Genomic DNA, 16,718 nt, shown 5'->3' with positions numbered 1-16,718 from the left:
TCTCAATAGAGAAATGGAAGAATATAACGTCACAGTAAAAAAAACATATTGCTTACATGCACCTTTATTCTCAAGTGCTTAACAACAATAAAACATTATGTTTATGCACCTTTATTCTTGGATGCTAACTACTTTATTCTCAACAACTTTTATTGATATTTAATTAGCGTATGTATTATAATCAATCAAAATATTGATTCTATTTTAATTATCCTTTTCGAGCGGTTTACCAGCATCTAGACCAAGCTCATGGCCCACCCTTGGGCTAAAAAACCGAGCCGGCCTAAACGCTTGGACTGAGGTCCCAAGAACTCCTGGCCAATACAAAAGCCCCCCAGGCTCGAGCCAAGCTTGGGCATGAGTGCTTGGGACCTCGATCCAAGCGTTTAAGTCAGCTCGATTTTTGGGCCAGTATGGGCCCAAAGGGTTGACCATGAGCTTGGCCCAGATGCGGGTAGACAACTCTAAAAGGATAATTAAAATAGAAGAAATATTCTAGTTGATTATAATACATACACTAATTAAATACCAATAAAAGTTGTTGAAAATAAAGTAGTTAACATCCGAGAATAGAGGTGCATGTAAACAAAATGTTTTATTGTTGTTATGCACCTAAAAATAAAGGTGCACGTGCACGCACGTAAGCAATATGTATTTCTGTTATGATTATGTGTTTTCTATTGAGGTTATATTCTCCCTGTTGAAATCTTGCTCTGTTGAGATTGGAGAAAACGGTTGAAGGAATAACTATAAAAGGAGCTTGAGACTCCAAGTAAAAGGTACATTGTTTCTGAATACTTAAGACTTAGAAGACTGAGTCTGATTTGATATCTTGAATGCTCTCACTGATTTGATTGTCGAAGTATGATCAACAGGCAGAGTCGCATTTGTCTCAGTGAAGCGACACCCCAAAACAACAACTGGAGACAAAGCATAAGAGGAACTTGTTCATTCAGTCCGTCAAAGATCAACCTACGAGAACAATTATATTAATTTATTTTTAATAAAAAAAAACGGAATCAAACAATATCACAAACATTCGTGATTAACGTAACAAGAGGAAATACCCTATTGCTAGAATATTGTTGAATGCTAATGTAATCATAAAAGGTTAAAATGATTTTGCAAACCTTAGAGCAATTTTTTTTAATAAACTTTTATCATTTAAATATATTTTAACTCTCTATGAACTGATTTTAATTGTTACAAACTTCTTAAATTTGAATTAATTGATTTCAATTATTATAAACGGAATGAATTTTAATATATAAATTATTTTTCCTTAATTGTAATCTTTTCATAATTTGAAAATTATTTCTTTATCTTAACATTCATTTTAAATACACATAAATAACATTTATTTTAAAAAATTTAAATAATTTTACAGACATTATACACTAACCATAGATGTTATTTTAGAATAGTCATTTAATGTCCCATTCAACCTACAAAATTATAGATTAAAAGATGGATGTCATTTAATTTCCCATTCAACCTACAAACATTTAATTTCTGATGTCATTTTATTTCAAAAAGAATTATTTTTTAAATAAAAAATCATTCAATTTATAATATCTAAAATTATTCACATCGTTGGAAACTTGAATTTTCTGATAATGCAACATTAATTCAGATATACATTCATGCTAGAAGTTTCCTAATCAATTTAATAATGAGTAGGGCCAAATAATTTAATAAGAGTTGTTGAAACAGATCACATGATTCCAACAACAACAAAGCTGCAATAAAGACTACAATAAAATTGTTGGAAAGGATATTAATGTTAATATTCTTCATATGTAATCTTTATATAGATGTTAACATTATATCAAGGTGTTTGTACTTAAATGTTGGTATAAGTGGTTTGAGTATTATTTTCGTATTTATTTTTCTTGTTTTATTCATGGTACACTTAATGTTTGTTTTTTTAAATGTTTTATTGAATTTATAATAGCACTCTTTCATTTTTATTATACATGACATGATAAAGGACCAATAGAAATTTTGTACTTTTATAATTTCTTTATGAAATCTTTATAGGACCTTTTAATTGTTTTATATAATTTTTTGAACTTTTTTTTCCCTGCACTCTCATAATTATTAACTTCACCCGATAACTTTTAAAATGTCCAATTCTATCTTTGTTATTTTATTTGAAATCTATTTCCTTCTTTGTTGAGAGGTTTTTTTTTTATGTTGTCGGTTTTCTCCATTTGAAGTTGTGTAGTCTAGGATATGTGGGAAAGGTATGGTTGGATATTATTAGAGTTTTGTTTCGTTGTAATGGTTAAACCAATATTTTCTCAATAATTGATTATGAAATAGATACTTCTAGACAACATATTTTGAGAAATATTTATCAAAAAATTTTTTTTTTTCATATTGCCATTTTTGGAAGGTTATTTTTTACCCAGAGAAAGCACTCTGGACAGTAATGTTAATGTTATGGAATGATTAATTTAGAAACATTTTGGAACATCCTTTTTGAAATACATGGTTTGTATATAATTCCAGAAAATGTACTCCAAAAAAAAAACTTTTTAGGTTATGGAACACTTAATCCAGAATGTGAAAATATATATGATTAATTATTCTGGAGTACTTTACCTTTCAAATTATGTGTTTCAAAACTTAAAAGAATTTGTTCATTTTTATTTTTTTACACTTAAATTTTATTGTATTTTATTTGTTATGGAGGAAGACTTTTACACAGGCTATCAAATGAATTTGACATGTTTTCGATGTTCATATGGACTATATTTTGTCTTTTGATGTAATGTATAATGAATGTATGTCATAAGATTACATTGACATGTTCATAATAAAAGAGGTAAATTTAACTATCATATAATTATTTTGATACAACAAAAAGATTTGTAAGGAGCATAATGTTGTACTATGTTGTTGTGGATATTCGGTACATAAGATGATTGTTGTTATGAGCCAGAAAGGTTGCTTTTAATTTTGAATATTTTATTTTAATATTAAGATCAAATACATCAAATGGACAACAAGGAAGGAAAACCTACACATTGTTAGGCTGAGAGAGGAGGTAAATACACATGATACATAAAAGAATTAGAAAGTAACTTCTAGTGGAAATAGGAAACATGAGTATCGTTTTATACTGCAAGGGAAACCAATGGAAGATGGTAAAAGATTGATTGTGAAATTATTGTGTCTCTCGTAACCACGACTTGGTATATATGTTGGTAGTTCATCTATATGTTGTTAGATTAACACATAATAAAAAGCCAATGCTTATTGATATGACAAATAGTTTAGTGAAACCTATAAATATTATGTTAACAATTAAGAAGCATAATGAAAAGAATGTGACAATAATAAAAGAAGTGTATAATGTGAGGTATGTCTATTGTAGATTGGATTGAGGTCATAGAACTAAAACGCAACAATTGATGATACTACTTTGGTAAGATATGTATATTTATTGGTGTAGGTTCAGTGAGGGTGCAATGTGGTGACAAATATATTTTAAGTGAAACTACTAAATTCCTTTAACATCATACTCGTTTTTTTATCCCTTAAGTAATCAATTGTTATTTTTCCTCTTAGAACCCAACCACTATCTAATATGAGACATCATCGTATTATTTGCATCAGACACGTCTATGGAAATCATTTTGTGTAGGTGTAATTACGATAGTTATACCATTATTTAGGTTATGTTATGTTAGTATAATGTATATAAATTATGTTTAGTATTAATTATTGTAGGTAATGTTGCAAGAAGGTTGTCAGATTCTACCAATGAATATGTTGTGGTCTACACATTGTTATCCAACTACTCAATCTTGGTCATCATTTTACACTAGTTATATGCAAGTATTTATACAGGTAATGACCATTAAATGACATTTGCAACTCAAATTTTATTTACATATATTTTAATTATTAACATTTTATTATTATCATTATTGTGACATATAGTTAATCTTTAATCATTGTAACTATCAATTTAGTCATCAATTATGTAGTTAGAAGGAACAAACGACATAAACATTTATAAATATTATGAAGTGCATAAAATCATATTTCATAGACATGTTAATAAAATAAATGACAAATAAACATATAATAAACGACATGTCCACCAAATCATACTACATAAAAATATTATCTACGTTCATGTTGTGACCTTCTAACGTACACAACCCTTTCTTCTATAACTCATCATGTTGACATGAGAGTTGTGTGTGTTCCATCCCACACAAGATAAATTTACGTTAGACTTGGTAACTTCTATCGCAAATTTATGTCATACTTGGTAATATTTTTCGCAAATTTACATTGGTAGTGCATTGTCCAACATAAATTTTGAACATCTTTTTAAACTTAATTCATTAGTTTTGGCTTAAAACTAAACCCTGACAAATGTTTTGAGAAACACAAATCCACATATAGATATAATATAAGCTAAACTTTTCAACTAAAAGTTTAATAAAAAAAAATGGGTCTAATCTAATCTAGAAATGAGCTCAACAATAAAATAAATTTAACTACATTATTTATGTTAGAGAAGAAAGGTTGTTCATTGTTCTCTTATTTTTTGGATGTTATCCTAGGACAATGGAGATTGATCATTGAAGACCTAAAACATTTTACTTGTGTTATTATGCAAAAGTCACAAAAGTAAAATTTATTTTAACAAATGTTGAAATGTGCTACCCTGTCCAAGAGTCACTAATACCCTTCCAAATGATGGATCTCATCCAATACATGATGTAGTAGCCACATTCGAACAAATCAACTCTCCTATTACACTAAAATGAGAAACAAGTGAAAAAATATATATTTTCATGCAACTTTTAAATAAAATGGTTATTCTATGAATTAAAAGTTGTCTAACCTTAGGGTATATGAATTGTAGTGACCTAATTATGCTCCTTCCACTTAAAATGTTTTTGTCTGTGACAAACTCTAATGAAGAATGTTAAATTCACCCTTGTAATAAGCTCACCATTTCTTGGCCGGTATTTTCTTTGAAGCAACAAAACCGCACTACTTTAATCCCTAAGTATAATACAAGTAACTTCCAATGAGACCTACATTGAATGACAACCAATTAGTTATATAATTATCATAATTTTAAAAAATACAAGTTAGAAAATTAACTCTTTAATGTATGGAGCCAAGTAAATATGTACGTGAGAGTCACTCTTCCATATTTGACACTATTATTGAATTTGGACCTTTTCATTTCTAGATTTATGGATGGAATGAGGTTAAACAAATCCATATATTTTTTATTTTCCCTTTCTCCGCACTTATTTTTCCATGTAGCACATATGTTGTTCAGACTCCCTATTCATTATGGCCAAACCAAGTTGATTCCTCATGCAAGGTTATCTAGAACAATAAGTCATTGTTATGGCTTATTTCTGTATTATGAAGGAACAGTTCACCATAGTCTCAGCTTCGCATTCTGCAACCTTTGAATCCACTGGCTAGTTGAATAAGGTTCAGATACATGAAATTTCCTTTCGGCCTCATTCATGTTCTATGGACAATCAATGGTCGTTCCTGACCATTTAGCCTTAAGCACACTACCAAACCTAATGAATTTAAATCTCAAATAAAAACATGCATTCATAAACAACAATAAATCCAAAAATATCACAATGTTATTCAATCTCAACAAGGTAAATTTAACAACACATAATAAGCTCTTACAATAATAGTTCAATATGAGGAGCTAAGATATAACAAACATGGATCTCTGAGTGTTGTAGGCCAACTAAGGCTTCAAGATTCCTCCCTCAAGAGATTTGTCTTCACTTCCTTTGAGGTTTGGCCCAATAGCCTAACTGATTCTAAAAATTAGTCTCTTTGAGCATAAACAATCAAAACCTCTTTATCTATACCTTTTTATGGTCTCACTTGATCCTATAATTCTCTCTGCCTTTTGATTTCTCTTTAGGCTTCTTATCTTTCTACTTGATTTCTCGAGACTTCTCGATGGTTTGGAATGTTGCCCCAAGGTCCCTATTTATAGAATTTTTTAGTGGGATTCATGGGATCTAACATTCACTTAGCGCATGCCAATCTGCTCAACGCAGGTCAATCCGCTCAGTAGATTGACTTTCTTCATTTTTAAGAAATCTTTGGGCTTCTTGGGATCTCCAAAGTTAGAGATTTCCCAAGGATTTTCTCTAAGCTAGCTAAGCCCAACACTGACCTTTCTTAACCATGAAGTAAATTTGATTTTGCTCAAGCTTCAAGCGAAATCCCTTTGTTTCCAAACTTGGTGTAGGTTGGCTCAAGCCCTTTTTGAGAAAAAATTGGTTTTCTTCATGATTAAGAATGTTTTGTCCACAACCCTTCTAATTTTTCTTAGCCCTTCTATCTCTAGAACTTTTTGATTGTTCTGACCCAACCCGCTCAACGTATGTAGAATTAGTCATTTCTTTAGAGATTTATGCTCTACAATAATGAGATCATGACTTGGCAAAATAGAAGAAAACATTCCAATAATTTTTTGCATGTTGGAGAGAATATTTCACTATAAGAAAATCATTAAATAGAAACTAATTTTAGAGAACAAAATAATTAGTTATTATTTGACTAAATTAAGACCATTTTATAAACTAGATAAATTTTTGGTTTCTAAAGTAGTTTCTATTATTAATAAAAATTTATAAAATAGTTTCTAAATTGATATCTAACCCTTAACTACCAATGTTTTAGCTACTCACTATTTTATATTCTAAATTAGTCTCTATTAGTCTTTTAGAGAAAAATTTAGAATCTAAAATATCAGTAACTAAAACCTAGGTAGCTAATTTAGATACCAATTTTGAAACTATTTTATAAATTTTTATGAATAATACAAACCACTTTAGATACGAATAAGTTTTTAGTTTCTAAATTAGTATATAATTTAGTTAATATAGTGACTAATTATTTTTTTTGTTTCTAAATTTGGTTGCTATTTAATGATTTTCTTGTAGTGTTCCCCATGCATGGAACAACTCCCTATTCAACTTGACATCTCAGCTAGGCAGATGATTGTTGTTACTTGAATGGCATCACATGAAAAAAATATTATTAAAAAAAGAAAAAAAATACAAAAAAATATGGGGGGACTAGACAAAACACATATGTTAACAAAAATGATACATAGGTAGACTATACATATTCATGAAAAATTCTAAGAACATACTAGATGGAAGCCTATTATACCAATGAAATTATTCCCAATGAATAAATCCTAAATTAGCTAACTTATCAGCACACGCATTCCCTTCACAAAAAATATGAGCAATCCTAAACCTAATTTTCCCATAGCAATTAAGACAAGTATTCCATCTCTTATGAAGCATCCACAGAACATTAGTCCTAACAGTAAACGCAGCACAAACCAAGGCATAATCACATTCAAGCCATACATTAGTAAGCCTCATCTTCTAAGCTTCCTCCATATCATGTATAACTCCATAAAACTCAGCAACCATAGCAGTCTGAACTTCAAGAAACGCAGAGAAAACACCAATAAACTCCCTCATACTTCCACGAAAAATACCTCCATAAGTAGCAAGACCAGGATAGCGCCTAGCAGCCCCATCAGTGTTAATTTTAACCCAGCCTGGTGAAGGGAACTCCCATCTAACAGGAAGAGGATGGAGAACTTTACCAGTACGAGTATTAATACCAAAAAAACATAATCACGTTGAAATCCAACATATCATCATTCTTCATTAAAGCTTTAAACGAATTTCCCACTAGACAAGTTAAATTTTTAAATATCGAAATAGCCCTACAAACATCAATCTTATCCTAAAATCTAGCATAATTTCTCATACGTCATATCATCCAAATAGAAAAAATTATCACAACAAGCTTAATCAATTTAACCAAAGGACTATCATCACTCATAATAAAAGAAAGAAGATCATCCTTATTAAAGAAATGAGAAGTAAGAAAAATATGTTGAACCCAACTCCAAATATGCAAAACATTAGAACATTCAAAAAATAAATGTTGAATAGATTCCTCTTGCTTTTCACAAAGCGTACATATAAAACATATATGCAAACCTTTATTCTGAATATGTTGATCTGTAGGAAGCCGCCCATGAAAAACTTTCCAGAGTACTAGAGTTTTGGAAGGCAGAATAGATGAAGACCAAATAAATTTACCCCAACCACAGGGAACTCCTGGTTCCAAGAAAAAAGTCCTAGCCGATTTAAGAGTGAAACGACCAGACTCATCTAGAATCCAATTAGGAATATCTTGTTCCTCCCTAATCATGATATGATTAAAAAAATGAGGCATTTATTGTAAAGACAAGGGAATATTCCAATCACAACCTTTCCAAAATTGAGAGACTTAGTGAACTAGTTCAATATAGGTGAATGTACTCATTTCAAAGGTAAGAAAAATGTCATTGCAATTACTAAAAAATTATTACTTATTTGACACGACACTAAACTCAACCATGCTTCATTAATTTTATAAATTCATGGATGATTCTAAACTATTAGTGAAAAATAAGAGTTGGGTAGAAGGATTAATTTGCGCATCTTACTTGCATAAAGAGACAACTTACTTTTATTCTCACTATTTCAAAAACTTCATGTTGTCTCCACAAAATCGTAGAAATGAAATACCTATTGAAAGTGAAAGGTGTCCTTCATTCTTATACATCTTTAACCAACTTAGTTGTCGCGTAGGGAAGAAGTTAAATCATTGGTTAACTTATAAAAAGTGGAACTTTGCCTGTGTCCATGTGTTGATCAATTGCATCGAAGTTAAATCATACCTTGAGTGAGTAGTTAAATTGTTGATTTCATTACATATGATATTTATACGTAAAAAAATATTATCTTCATTTAAATGATAAATATTCATAGTTCATCCTTGCAATCTCAAAAAATAAATGAAAATCAAATGTGTCAACTCATATACATGTATATTTCTCCAATGGTTCGAAATGGTTCAAGGATCAATTATGTATCTTTAAAAAAATGTTGTATTCTTTTTTAATAAAATAAAACTATTAATGTTTGTTACATTTGTAGGTTAACAATGAGTCTTTAAGTGTGCGAAACACACACTTACTAGAATTATCCCATACACACATATTTTGTCAATGTCTATAAATTTCACACTCGTGCTTGGAGCAAGGGAAAAAATGATAAACAATGGTGTTTATGTAAGATGACTTACAAAAGGAGGTGAAGATGATTTCTTTGGGATCATTCAACACATATGAGTTAGAGAATAATATTTCAAACTCTCCTAAAAGAGTGGTTGTATTTTACTGTGATTGGTTTGATCCATCATGTAGAGGTACAATAGTGGATCCTAAATATGGAATGGTGGGCATTTGCATGGATAAAAGGTTTTTTTTTATCAGCAATTAATTAATAAAATTAAGATGGGACACTTTAGGGGTGTCCAACCCTTATACAAGAAACTTCAAGTTTAAGCATTCAACAAATAAAACATAGTGAGGTGACCTACCACTTATCTCAACAATCTTAAACTAGCTACAATATGATTGTATATTGGGATTTTCCAACATAATCAAACTCTGTTAGCCACACTTCTAATTCACCTCCTTGATCCCAATCTTGGATCTTTACCAACTTGTACCCCCAACCCAACACTTCTAATCCACCTGATGTTTGACATAAAAGATCTTTGGTTCCTTTGTTATCAAGCTACTAGCAAGAAGAATAGAGACTTCCTCCCACCCTATTGCATCTATTTAGGCTCATCACAGTTGTATTGGCATAGCTATATTCGGTCCCTGCAGCCAAGCCATTTCCATTTCCTTTTGACTACCTTTACTCAGCTCCCACCTGCATTAAGAACAAAGCAGGACTATGTGCAGCAACACTGTATTGGCATAGCTATATTCGGTCCCTGCTGCCAAGCCATTTCCATTTCCATTTCCATTTGACTACCTTTACTCACCTCCCACTTGTATTAAGAACAAAGTCGGACTATGTGCAGCAACACTGTAACAAAGTTATTTTGTGCTCCCAGTTTGTACCAGAAAACCAAAAATATCACACCTGCATTAAGAAAACAGTAGGACTATGTGCAGCAATACACTGTAACAGGGTTATTTTGTGCTCCCAGTTTGTACCAAGAAACCAGAAATCAAATAATAGATTTAAACCCATGCACATAGTTGCTAGTTTACATAGAAACATAGTTGCTACACCCATCATGCTTCCTAGCAGCTCTTCCACATGTTCCCTGTATATACCCACCTAAACTTCTTAGTTTCTTATAGTAAAGATGGATCTGCATCGAACCAACCAAAAACCAGTGCCTCTCACTGTTATACATCCTCAGTTTATGAGCAACCCTGCCTCCACAAGTAGATTCCATAGCTTCCCATCAACACCCACTTAGACACCTGCATACTCTAATTCATAGATGTTCCATTTTGCACCAGAATAGACTCAGCGGATACAAAGAAGACACTGATTAGGATTCAGATGCCAATCAAAGAAAGAGTACAAAAAAGAGCCTTCCATATGTTTCAACCATAGCCAAGAAAGAAGTTGGATCGCTTGAAAGATTTCCTCGGAATCAGGGACCCCTTGTCTAAAAATCACATTATTCCTGTGCTCCCATATACAACGTACAATCGCCGCCCACACACCCTTCCATACCTAATTTTCTTTCTCGGACATATGAACTAAATGAAAGTTCACAAAATGACTACATATATCCTTATTTTGTGCTCCCAAAATACCTATCCATTTGTAGCAAAGCATCCAAACACGATGTGCATAAACACAGTCCAAGAACAGATGTTGGGTGGTTTCTTCTGACTTGTTACAGAGTATGCATAAAGATGGATTCACTACAACTCCTCATGTCACAAGATTCTGATTTGTTGGTATTCTGTCCAAAAGGATTCTCCAGGCAGTGATCAAAACTTTTGGTAAAGCTTTGGTCTTCCATAGTAGACTAAATACACCACTACTTGGTCTGGTGCCTTGATTGGCCAAAAGAGTATATGCTGATTTTACAGAAAAAAATCCCCTTGGAATCCCCTCTCCATGTAATATGATCCTTGGAATCCTTGTACAAAACTTCCCTTAACAATATTGATAATAGTTCTTCCTCCAAGACCGCCTCCCATTGAAACCTCTCCCTCCTCCATTTTAAATTCCATTGCCACTCATAACCATCCCAAAAACCAGTTTCTCCCACCGTCATCCCTTGATTTAGAGATAGAGAAAATAATTTAGGATACAATCCCTTGAGATTATTGTTGTCAATCCAAGGATCCTCCCAACATCTAACAGAGTCCCCAAATCTGACTTTCCAAACTAAAGCTTTTTGAAACCAACCTTCACCCTCGCCCTCCCTACATATATTGACTAGATCTCTCCACCACCAAGGTTGGCAATTCAACCGGACATTACTATTGCCAGGTACCACTATATATTTAGACTCCAGAATATCTTTCCATTTTCTGTTATCATCGCTCATCATCCTCAATTTCCATTTCGCCTATAAAGCATAGTTAAATTTCTTGATGTCTTTGATTCCTAAGCCGCCTTCTTCATTAGATTTGCAGATATTCTCCCAACTTACCCAAGGTATAGACCTCTTATCTCTGCCCCAAGCCCACAATAATCTCCTTTGTATATACTTGATTTTGTTACAAACCAAGACCGGAGCTTTAAAGAAAGACAAGTAGAAAAGAGGAATGGATTTAAAAACTGATTTGATTAAGCAAATTCTTCCTGCCATAGAAAAGAATCTTCCTTTCCATGTGTTAAGTCAAGCATTGATTTTATTGACGACAGGCTCCCAGAACTGTACCTTCCTTGGATTACCTCATATTTCTAACCCCAGATACTTGAAAGGAATCCACATGGTATTGCAACTTAAAGTCTTCGCATAGGTTCCCAGAGTGTTCCTATCAACATTTATACCTGCCAGCTTCGATTTGTGAAAAATTATTTTCAAGCCAGAAACTAGTTCAAAGCATCTTAGGATCGTTTTAATAGTGAATATATTGGAAAAGGAGTCTTCACACATGAAAAGGGTGTCGTCTGCGAATTGTAACATACAACAATTTATTTGCTTCCTCCCCACCTTCACACCTGTGACCATATTCTGCTTAGACGCTTGTCTCACTAGCCCGGCCAAACCTTCAACTACCACCAGAAACAAAAACGGAGCCAAAGGATCATCTTGTCGCAGCCCTCTTGATGGTTTAAATTCCCATGTTGGGATTCCATTAATTAACACTGAAATAGAAGCTGATTTCAAGCACCCTCTAACCCACTTTATCCATTTGCAATGGAAACCCAACCTATGCAGCATATCAAGTAAGAAATTCTATCTTATCGAATCATATGCCTTCTCGTAGTCCACCTTAAAGCAAAGTTCACTTCTCTAATTCCTCCTAACCTCCTCAACCACCTCATTTTCCATGAGTACACTATCTAACATACCTTTGTTCCTCAAAAAAGCTGATTGGTGTTCGTCAATAACCAAAGAAAGAACTTCCTTCATGCGACCCGCTAACACCTTAGTAACAATCTTATAAAAAAATGTTATTAGGGAAATGGGCCTGAACTGATCGAGAGTTAGAGGGTCATTCACTTTAGATACCAAGGCTATGAAAGAGGCGTTACACCCCTTGGGTATATTCCCCGTTTCCTAGAAAAGATATAGAGCTTCCATGATGTCAGATTTAAGAAAATCCCAACAATTCTTGATAAAAGTGAAATTAAACCCATCAGGTCCTGGACTCTTTGATCCTTCACACTGCCAAAGAGCCTCTTTCACTTCTTCCTCTGTGAAATTTGTAAGCATTTTTATACTGATTTCTAATGGAAGAGATTTAAACTCCACAGAGCCTAGATTTACTCCATATTCTTGTGTAGTCGTGAACCTTTTTTCTAACAAAGACTTAGCTTCCCTATGTACTCCTTCCGGTTCCTCACACCATTGACCCCCAACCTCCACACCTTTGACTTCATTTTTAAGTCTTCTCCATCTGATAGTCGAATGATAGAATTTGGAATTCATGTCCCCAGACTTGAACCAATTTGCTCTTGCTTTTTGCCTGGAAAGTGAATCCAGCTTATTATCCACCATCCTCAATTGTCTAAGTAATTCCATTCTTCTCAGCCGACCATTCTCCAAAAGTTCTTCATTATCGTCCTTAACATCAAGGTCCTCAATTTCGTTCAAGATTCGCTTTTGATTTGACTGCAAACACCCAAATACATTCTTGTTCCAATCTTTAAGGTCTACCTTCAAAAGTTTGAGTTTATCTTTGAAGCTAGATATATTGTTTCCCTGAACAATGTAAGTACCCCATTTCTCCTTCACATACTCCTTGAACCCTGGCTCCATGAAACACGCATCTATAGAACGAAAGGGTTTAGGGCACCAATCTTTGGCCCAAGACTTAGCCGCAATAGCACAATGGTCTGACACTATTCTTGGTTGCACATATTGCTTGTAAGATGGCCAGGTAAGGAGCCATTCTTCAAAAACAAGGAATATATCCAACCTACTTTTAGTTGTACCGTTTGATTTGAACCAAGTATATTTTTTTCCTACACTTGGGATGTCCACCATACAATTTGTATCAATAAAACAATTAAAGCCACTCATTTCCTTCTTCTAGCTGGAACTTCCTCTGATTCATTTTCTTTCATCTTACCTTCTTACGGCATAAAAGTCACCGCAAAAACATCCTATCATGTCTTGATAAGTCCTCTTGAAGGACGTTAGAGCTTCCCACAAAGTAACTTTATCCTTGTAGTTACACGCTGCATAAACATTAACCACGATACACATACAACTTGTTTTGATATGCTGACCTACTACTGCAATGAAGTCGATTCCTATAACATGTGAGTCATATATTAATTTATCTTTGTGCCACATAGATAACGTACTCCCTGCCCCATTGTCTCCTTCATTATGCACCCCCACCAATATTATTGTCCCCCCAAAGCGAAAAACATCTATTATTTGAGATAGACGAAGTTTTTGTCTCCTGCAAACAAACAAATTTCGCACCCTCCTTGGCTACAATATGTTTCAAGTAATTTGCTTTAGTTTCCCCCCCACCCCCACCCCTAATATTTCGATTGACTATGATCATTAAACAGCACGACAAGAGCCCTCCTTAGACAGTTTTTTAACTTCCTTGTCCCTTGCCTCCATACACCCCAATTCTACTACTACATCGACCTCCTCCCTTGAACATCTCAAACCTAACTGTTTACCCGCATCCCAAATGCGATCAGATTCAGCCACATTATCCTCGAGTCTTAACCGGTTATTACATAGTACAATATCATATTCAGACTCAGCAAAAAAGCAACGGCTTAACCTGGATGAGGAATTGATTGATTCTGTAATGAATGGGCCACAATCCTCCCTTGGACCTCCATCGCAGACGAGATTGCTTCGTGCCCTGCTCCCACATATCGCGCAGCCTTAGAACATTCTCTGGTGATGTGAATTCATCCTCTACATTTGCGCCAACTTTGCCATTGACCGAATCTCTCATCTGCGATATCGAGCTACCCACGTTGCTCGTTTCATCATGAATACAATTGTGGTTGGACGTAGGATAAGGCGGTGATCCTCCTGCATCCTCGTCACTTCGAATAAAACCTCCTGGTTGAGAATTAACAAATTTAATCTCCGCATTCACCCCTCCAGAGAAATTAACGAATGCCTTTGTTGCCGACTTCGTGCTTCCTGCGATCGGTAACGTCGATTATCTTAGCCCAGTCCCTGCACATACTTCTTCCGTACCGACCCTAACTCCCTGGTTCAGTAGGCCCATTAGCCCAATATTTTGATCTTAGGCTTTAGGAATCTGGGCCACGCTTATTTTAGGTATAACTAAAGGAGGGTTATTACCCTGGACACAATGCGCTAGGTTAGCCAAAGAATTTTGGATGAGATTGCAAATTGCGTTGACCTTCTCTGACACGGATAAAGCTGCCCCAGCATTATAATTCCCCTGCTCACGCATTACTTTGACTCTACCTTTCAAACTGAGAAAGTTCCTTCATTTTTTTCGATTTTGTCTCTAGTGAAAACCAGGTTTCTCTTTCCTCCTTAGCCTCCTCATCTCGCTGGGAAGTAACGACGGCGTTAACATCCCCCTCGTCAAACACTTTTTCGAAAAAAATGGTCTCCTCAATAAAGGTATCCATTGATGATATGCTATCTGAGGAAGCATAATTATGAACATGACAATTGCACTCTCCTCCCCCTTGACTGGGTTCCTCCTCAACAATACTAATGTTATAAATATGACCATTAATTCGATATCCTTTTGAAACTCCTACTTTACACGATTTCAACACCTGTATTTGGATACGTGCATACTCAAGGTTCTCCCACTGCTCAGTAGCTTCTTCAATGGTTATCAGCTCTGCCACTTCTCCAACCACCTTAGACAGACAATCCTTATTCCACATAATAATGGGTAAACCGAAGCATCTAGCCCATACAATCTTGTGACCTGCAACATATGATTCAGACTAGGGTTCTAAATCCTCAAACACGCTGGTAAACCAGATATTGTTTAACTTAATGATATCATCCATCCGTTCTCCTTCCTTCAGAGTTAAAAGGACAAGATTATCACCCATATATCTCACCTTAATCATAGGCATCCCTCCTTTTATAAATTCTTCACGTAAGGACTCAAAGTTCAAATCTGGTATCATCCAACCTACTGCACTATTAGACGTCCAAGGTAGAACTTTTGATGTAGTCTCATGATTGGGCCTTGCCACTGGTCATGTGAAGTTTTCCTAACAACATCAGCATGTGAATGTTTCATGTTAAGGTCCCTTCGGATACCCTTCCCTTTTATTTCTCTCCATACCTCCTTGCTCTTCGACTGCCCCTGTGCACGGTAATGTTGATTCTTACCCTTACCATCCGTGTATAGCGCCGCACCTTGTTGAGTATTCCCATTTCTACTATATTTTGGTAGGTTAAAAAAAAGTTTCATATTGCCAATATATATCTGATCCAGCTCCTTCTCCAATCTGAGCTCAATTGGCACCGTAAAGAATCTCACAAACCCAAATCTTCTTCCCCACCTGTTTCGACATCCAGAAATGAACACTTTCACCCTAGCTTATCTTTGAAAGATTTTCAGCATATCGTATTCCCATGAGAACTTGGAAAGTTTGAAAAGAAATAGGTAGTATAGGATTTTGAGGGCGAATGCTTTATGTGTGATACAAATTTCCTCCTCTGCTCCTCCCACCATCCTCCTCTGCTCCTCATCCGTTTGATAGCACATGGATAAAAGGTATATTTACCTTTTGACTCATTTATCCTTGCAAAATAATGTACAAAAAGTATATTATGTGTCATGTCTCATATCAAGAAAGGATAAACAAGGTTGGTGTGTTGCAATCAAAACGAAGTTGAGAGGTTTCATAGAAGCGCCCATGGTGTTAAGATGGTGTTCCTTACCAATAGACGAAATATCACATGTAAATGAAGTAACTGAAGTTGAGGGTATTTTGGAATTTCAACATTCACATTGTTGAAGAATGCATCTAGAGAGAAAGAGGAGTTTAAAGATAATAATAATGTAGAAGATGACAATAAAAAAGAAGATTGTAATTCAAAATATTACATTAATAATTTTGAAGTGGATACTAAAAGGAAGAAACTTGAAGAAAATGATTCCTCAAAAGACAATTAAAAAGGGA

At 34.3% G+C, this 16,718-nt stretch overlaps 1 pseudogene; it reads right to left on the bottom strand.

The window, feature by feature from the left end:
* Window positions 1-4,685: 4,685 nt before the first annotated feature.
* On the bottom strand, window positions 4,686-5,261 carry LOC150027898 (uncharacterized; annotated as a pseudogene).
* Window positions 5,262-16,718: the final 11,457 nt, after the last annotated feature.

The sequence above is a fragment of the Phaseolus vulgaris genome, chromosome 4 (genome assembly GCF_051622355.1).
Source record: "Phaseolus vulgaris cultivar YP4 chromosome 4, ASM5162235v1, whole genome shotgun sequence".
Lineage (NCBI taxonomy): Eukaryota > Viridiplantae > Streptophyta > Magnoliopsida > Fabales > Fabaceae > Phaseolus > Phaseolus vulgaris.
Note: the sequence above shows the minus strand (reverse complement) of the source record. Positions and strands in the feature narration are given on the sequence as shown.